General features: G+C 34.6%; 1 pseudogene; it reads left to right on the plus strand.

Moving 5' to 3' along the window:
• Positions 1 to 5,880: 5,880 nt before the first annotated feature.
• Positions 5,881 to 7,629, plus strand: LOC123393049 (annotated as a pseudogene).
• The last annotated feature ends 601 nt before the right edge of the window (positions 7,630 to 8,230 follow it).

Below are 8,230 nucleotides of genomic sequence, written 5' to 3' on the forward strand. Positions count from 1 at the left end.
GAACAACACAATTAACAAACATGATATGACTGATATCGAATACTGAATCCAACATATAGAGAATATGAATGCAAATTAAGTGCATGTAGAACCTTAACCAAAATAGATGATCTGTTGATACATATAGAAAATCTAAATAAATTTCACAGGATTGTAGTTATGTCGACCATGTTCTCTGACCACATAGCAAATTAAGCAGGAAAACCAAAACAAAAAGATAACTAGTAGATTCCCATATGTTTTTTTAAATTAAGATGTATATGTCTAAGTAGAGTCAAAAAAGAAATTACAGAGGAAATTATAAATTTATGAGAGATAATGAAAATACAACATGCAGATTGTGGATTAGGAAATTAGAGGGGTAGTTATAGACTGAAATGCCTATATAAGAAGGTAATAAGGATCAAAAAATCATTTGACCACCCATCTAAGAAAGATAGGCAAAAGATAAATATGAAACCCAAAGAAAGGAGAAGGAAGAGAATTACAAGTAGAACAGAATTTAAAGAAATAGGAACAAACATGCAAAAAAGCCAAATGTTAACTCTTTGAAATGTTTACCAGATTGGCAAATTTTAGTTTTTGAATGAAACTGATGAGAGAAAGATCAAAATCAAGAATAGAAAAAAAAAGGCATTATTAAAGATCTTACAAGTAATAAATGCTTATGTTAGGAACAACTTTATGCTAGACATTTAAAAATACAACATTCAGTACACAAACTCTTATGGAAAATTTCTCTTACAAAAATGAAAATTAGAAGAAATAAAACACTTAAGTGTACATAACTGTTAAACAGAAATGACTAATAAAGAAGTCTTCTACAGAAAATAAAATACACTTTATGGCCAGATGGCTTCTTGAGTGAATTTTACCAGTTACTTAAAGAGAAAATCATGAAAATCTTAGGCATGCTCTCTCGGAGAAGAGAAAACAAACACAAAATTAGGGAATTCTTCCAACTCAATTTATGTGGTGTACATAACCTCTATACCAAAACTGACAAAGAATTATGAAAAAGACTATTACAGGTCAGTTTCTCTTATAAACATAGATTAAAACTTCTAAATAAAAATAGAGCAAACTGAATGCAGCAGTAAATAAAAAAGGTCATATTTCATGATCAAGTTGGTTTTATTACAAAAATGCTGTTTAACATTAGAAAATTAGTTAATGTAATTTACCACATCAACACAGTAAAGGAAAATAAAAATATATTTTTTAATAAATTCAGAAAAGACAATTTTAGAAATTTGCCCTCTATGATTAAAACAAACAAAGAAAACTTAGCAGAGTCGGCATAGAAATGAATTTCCTTCATCTGATAAAATATAACGATAAATAAACTTGTGGCAATTATCATGCCATTAAGTATAATGAAATATTGAAAGGTATTCAAGATTGGGAATAATTTGAAGATGACTTCCAGTACTATTCAATATTTTATTGGAATTCCTTTTAAGGGCAACATAATATTAAAAAAATAAGAAAGGAGAATGAAAATCTTCTTTATTAAAGATGATATAAGTATAATCATAAACACCTAAAAAAGTTTCAGATGAGTTGTTGGAATTAAATGGGTGTAGCAAAAATTTAAAAATCAATTATATTTCTGTGTACTAGTCTCAGAAAATTAAAAAAAAATGAAATATATCAAAAGATACCATTTTAATGCATAAAATTATAATTTATTTAAAGCAAATCTAATGGAAAATATGTACACTGTTTACACATAAAATGATAAAATAATATGAAGAGAAAATAAAGTGGTTCTAAATAGAGGAAATAGCATGTTTGTTGATTGGAAGACCCAGATAATAAAAATATCAATTCTCCCCAAATTGACATTTAGAGTCAATACAATCCCAAACAAATTTTCTAATAGATTACATTATGGAAATTGATATGCTAGTTCTATAATTTACATGGGGGCACCTGGGTGGCTCAGTCTGTTAATCTTCTGTCTTCATCTCAGTCAGGGTTCTGGAGTTCAGGGATGGAGTCTGGCATCAGGCTTCCTGTCAGTGGGGAGTCTGCTGCCTCCTCTGACCTTCACCCTGCTGTGCTTTCTCTCATTCACCCTCTCTCTCAAATAAATAAATAAAAATCATTTTAAAAATTAAAAAAATTTTAAAAATTATATGGAAAAGGGCCAAGAATACCTGCTAGGACTTGTCCTATTAGACATCAAACTTAAAATGAAGCTAAGTAATTAATAATATGTGATATTGACAAATATACTTAGAACAGATTCAGGACCAGATACATGCATATAAAGAGGCTTGATTTCTAATGGAGATCCTTGTAGAAAAGTTAAGAATGGGCACCCTTTTCAGTAGGCTTTGCTAGGTCAACTGGATATCCATACAAGGAAAAAAAGGGGTTTTGACCCTCACCTCATATCAATAACAAAGTCAACTTCATCCGGGTTGTAGATTATAAAATTTCTGGAAAACACACAACCTCCCACCTTGGGGACCTGATGCTTCAAAAAGAGAATATCCGAATTACCAAAAAGCATATGAAAAGATGCTCAGAGAAAAATATAAATTGAAATAACTGATATATTGGCATATATTTTCTAGACTAATTAAAATTAAAAAGACATAATGGAAAGTGATAGCAAAAATAAAATCACCACCACTGCTGGTCACTGCTTGCTTGGGATGTCAATAATTATATCTGTTGGCATTATCTGCTGAAGCATTTCTATTCCTTGGGATACCATATAGAAACCCATGCTCATATGAACCAAGACACATCAAGGGATGTTAATAGTTTAAAAATGCCATTTGGGGGCACCTGGGTGGCTCAGTCATTGGGTGTCTGCCTTCCGCTCAGGTCATGATCCCAGGGTCCTTGGATCTAGCCCTGCGTCATTGGATTCCCTGCTCAGCAGGAAGCCTGCTTCTCCCTCTCCCACTCCCCCAGCTTGTGTTCTCTCTCTCTCAAATAAATAAATAAAATCTTTAAAAAAATAAAAGTGCCTTTTTACAAAAAAAAAATCCATTTTACAACATTAGATGAAACATTAGATGAGTAAATTGCAATATATCTGTATAATGAGATACTATATGGCAATGAAATGGATATATATTTTGCTACACATGGAAACATGAATTGATTCAAAAACATATTATGTTGAGGAGAGGAAATTACACATGAAGGGGACCCAAGCCATATGATTTTACTTATATTTAGTTCAAAAGCAGGAAAACGAGCTATAATGTTTAAATGTAAGGTATAGATTGCACATGAGGAGGAAGAGGAGTGCAGTAACTTGAAGATATGAAAGATCATCTTGGGTTCTGGTAGTGGTCTGTTTCATGATCTGGATTGCAATTACATGGAGTTTTACTTTGTGATAATAATTGAGCTATAAAGTGTATTTGTGCACTTCTCTATTTTTCTAATATATGAATTACCTAAAAATGCCTAAATAGTTTACTATATTATCCAAAGTCTCAAGAAAACCATGCATTATAAAGCTATAAAAAACTGAGAAAAAAAATGAAGGGAACTTTATGAATCTGTTTATGGTATTAGCACATTTAATTCCCAAACAAGAGAAAAACAATATAAAAAAAAAAAAACAAGAAACAAAACTAAGTCAACTTTATTATTAAGACTAGATGAAAGTGTAAGCAGATATATCAAAGATAAGTATAGAAAATACAAGCAAATTTTATCCACTAATAGATAAATCGTAAATAGTAAATACCGAACAAGAAAAATAGCTCAATGTGAGAAAAGTATATTGGTATAATTAATAGATTAAACGAAAAAATATATGATGATCTCAGTGGAGAAAAAATATCTTTCATATACATTAATACCCATTTTCAGTAAATATTTGAATGAAATGATGAAGGCATGAGGTTTTTTAAAAGCATACTTTGAAGGAGAAGATTTAGGACAGTTATTTTAAACCTTTGTGTTGAGAAGTTTTTCTAGAGCAGGAAAAAAAGAAAAAAAACTCAGAATCTACAAAGGACAGATTAACAGATCTTATGACATAAAAATTAAATCTTTGGTATGACAAGATTCCTTAGGCTAAGAAAAAAAGATAAATGACACATTGAAAGAAAATAACTGAAATATATAAAAAGAGCAAGAATTATCTATCTATCTATCTATCTATCATCTATCTATGTGTTTCAGGGGAGCAGCAGATGTGAGACTGAAAAAGAAAAGAATATATATCAATATATTATCCAAAAAAATGAATAAGTTCAGACTGGAACAAGTGGAAATGACATAGAAATTTAAATAGACATTAAACTTTAAAAAAAAAACAAACAAGAACATTTAAGTAAGAAAAAACATTTTGAAGGATTAGAAACACTTATATAGTGTTTGAGCATGTGTAAGGAAACACAAACCATCAGTTGTAATGTAAATGTATATAGCCTTTTTAGAGGGCAGTTTGTCATTTTGTATCAAAATTGTCAAGACTTTGACTTGGAATTTCCACTTCTCAGTTTTTACTCTTGAGCAATGCTTACAAAACATATAAAGAAGTAAGTAAAAGGATGTTCATTGTGGCCTTTTTTTTCCTGGTAATTCAGAGAAATTAGGGGTCAAAGATGCTAATAAATTACAATAATCAAATATTTATATGAATTAAGTTCATCTATGTTATGGAAAACTATTCAGAAATCTAAAGCAATAAGGCGGATTTACAAATAATAAAATAGAAAATCTTCAAAAAATTAAGTGGAAAATTTAAACTATAGAACAGAATTGAGGTACTGCCTTACTTATGCAAAGGTAAACCATTTATATATTAAACACATATGCAAATATGTATTTTAGATAAATGAATAATACAAAAACAGGAAGATACACTTAAATCATTACAGTTATAATGACTGTTTCTTTGGACTGGAGTCAGGTTGGGGATATTGCAGTGAGATTTTTACTTGTTCGGTTCATATTGTTTCAATTTATGAAACAAATGTGTGTTTGGGCATTGCTTGTGTAATTAAAATATGAATTCCAAATATGCTGAAACACATGTCAGGGTATATGGGCTTGTGGTTTTATCAGCCCCCCTGTGAGGTTATTTTTCAGTAATTCAAATCTATGTTTTACGTCTCCCAACATATCATCTCTGGTATCAAAGGATAAAATTCCAACTCAAAATATCAATTATAAAAAAAGAATCTCATAGGAAAAAAAGTAATAAAACATGGTAAAGAATAGTAAAAACACAGTAAAAATAAATCACAATGGGTTGTACCTGTCAGCTGAATTTAGCATTTGAGAACATTTAGATTATCAAAATGTCTAGATCGCTCTTAGAAAGATCCCCACCTAGTATTGGCTCTAGAGTCCATCTGATAGTTATTGCAGAATTGGGGAACTGCATGGCAACATTCTATCCTCTACCTCTTCATTCCCCACTTCCCTTATTATTCTGGCTACATGCAGAGAGTATTGACTTCTGTTCCAAGCATATGTCTTTCTTAGTGGGACTCCCCTTCCAGACCCGAGGAATCTTGAGCAACTAGTTTGTGTGCCAGCAGTTCTGTATTTTTGGATGATGAAAATTGATTTTCCTCCTTTTAGCAGGTGCAGTCTCCGAGTGAGCCTCTCCCCTCACGACCTGTGCAGATTATGCCATCAATAGTGGGAGAGGGGATGAAGACGAACATTTGGGGACCTCAGCACATAGCACCAAAGGGCCCGGTGAAGCCTTGCAGGAATGAGGGTGCACTAAAATAAAAGGTAATAATAAACTCAGCTTAGAACTGTTTCCTTCGGAGTGGAACTGGATCGGGTTTGCTGCCAGCGGCGTGAGCTTCGGCTGCCATTTAACAACAGCTCCACTCGCGCCGGACACCGGGAGCAGCGAGCACGCGTCTCCCGCAACCCGATCTCCTCGGACAGGATCCCTCCGCCGCAGCCCAACGGGGACATCTCTGGAAACATGGCTACAGAACATGTTAATGGAAATGGTACTGAAGAGCCCATGGATACTGCTTCTGCAATTATCCATTCAGAAAATTTTCAGACATTGCTTGATGCCGGTTTACCACAGAAAGTTGCTGAAAAACTAGATGGAATTTACGTTGCAGGGCTGGTTGCACATAGTGATTTAGATGAAAGAGCTATCGAAGCGTTAAAAGAAGTCAATGAAGACGGTGCATTGGTAGTTCTTCAGCGTTTAAAGACAGTGATGTCTCTCATGTTCAGAACAAAAGTGCCTTTTTATGTGGAGTCATGAAGACTTACAGGCAGAGAGGAAAAACAAGGGACCAAAGTAGCGGATTCTAGCAAAGGACCAGATAAGGCAAAAATTAAGGCACTCTTGGAAAGAACAGGCTACACACTTGATGTGACCACTGGACAGAGGAAGTATGGGGGACCACCTCCAGATTCCGTTTATTCAGGTCAGCAGCCTTCTGTTGGCACTGAGATATTTGTGGGGAAGATCCCAAGAGATCTGTTTGAGGATGAACTTGTTCCATTATTTGAGAAAGCTGGACCGATATGGGATCTTCGTCTAATGATGGATCCACTCACTGGTATCAATAGAGGTTATGCGTTTGTCACTTTTTTGTACAAAAGAAGCAGCTCAGGAGGCTGTTAAACTGTATAATAATCATGAAATTCGTTCTGGAAAACACATTGGTCTCTGCATCTCGGTTGCCAACAAGAGGCTTTTTGTGGGCTCTATTCCTAAGAGTAAAACCAAGGAACAGATTCTTGAAGAATTTAGCAAAGTAACAGAGGGTCTCACAGATGTCACTTTATACCACCAACCAGACGACAAGAAAAAAAAAAAAAAAACAGAGGCTTTTGCTTCCTTGAATATGAAGATCACAAAACAGCTGCCCAGGCAAGGCGTAGGTTAAGGAGTGGTAAAGTCAAGGTCTGGGGAAATGTTGGAACTGTTGAATGGGCTGATCCTATAGAAGATCCTGATCCTGAGGTTATGGCAAAGGTAAAAGTGCTGTTTGTACGTAACCTTGCCAATACTGTAACAGAAGAGATTTTAGAAAAAGCATTTAGTCAGTTTGGGAAACTGGAACAAGTGAAGAAACTAAAAGATTATGCTTTCATTCATTTTGATGAGCGAGATGGTGCTGTCAAGGCTATGGAAGTAATGAATGGCAAAGATTCGGAGGGAGAAAATATTGAAATTGTTTTTGCTAAGCCACCAGATCAGAAAAGGAAAGAAAGAAAAGCTCAGATGCAAGCAGCAAAAAATCAAATGTATGATGATTACTACTATTATGGCCCACCTCATATGCCCCTCCAACAAGAGGTGGAGGGCGTGGAGGTAGAGGTGGTTATGGATATCCTCCAGATTATTATGGATATGAAGATTATTATGATTAATATGGCTATGATTACCATAACTATCGTGGTGGATATGAAGATCCATACTATGGTTATGAAGATTTTCAAGTTGGAGCTAGAGGAAGGGGTGGTAGAGGAGCAAGGGGCGCTGCTCCATCCAGAGGTCGTGGGGCTGCTCCTCCCCGCAGTAGAGCCGGTTATTCACAGAGAGGAGGTCCTGGATCAGCAAGAGGCATTCGTGGTGCGAGAGGAGGTGCCCAACAACAAAGAGGCCGCGGGCAGGGAAAAGGAGTCGAGGCTGGTCCTGACCTGTTACAATGAAGACTGACTTGCTGTGTGGGATTACACCAGAAGCTTGCAGTGGAGTAATGGTAAGGAAATCAAGCAACCTTAAATATCTCGGCTGTATAGGAGCATATTCTGTTGCAGAAGACCTTCCTATGAAGATCATGGAATCAAATACAGGACATTGAACTAATACTTGGACTTTGATATGAATTTCTTTAACAATTTTCTCTGCAGTGCAAGTTATTAAACTAAAGCTACTCTATTTTCCATATGTGTTCCAACAGAAATCCTTCATAACTTCTAGCATGGTATCTTAATAAAGAATAAAGTTCTTCTCTTAAAAAAAAAAAAAAAGAACTGTTTCCTTCTTGGCACTTCCTGGGCACGTTGAGTATTTTATATGCATTTTCTGGGATTATCTAAATGGACAATCTTTATGCAGGGCTTATTATGGGCTGTGCAGTTCTAAATGGGTCACTCTTGTTAAACCTGAGTAATGGGAAGACTCCATTTAAAGAGAAGAATATAAAGGAAATCAATGTGGCTCAAATTATGTTTATTATAATGCAACCTATATTTTTCAAACTTAAGTAAGTCTTATTGTGCTTATAGCTGTTTTGTTGCTAGGATAATC

The sequence above is a fragment of the Mustela putorius genome, unplaced genomic scaffold, assembly GCF_011764305.1.
Source record: "Mustela putorius furo isolate JIRA1106 unplaced genomic scaffold, ASM1176430v1.1 tig00000731_pilon_pilon_pilon, whole genome shotgun sequence".
Classification (NCBI taxonomy): Eukaryota; Metazoa; Chordata; class Mammalia; order Carnivora; family Mustelidae; genus Mustela; species Mustela putorius.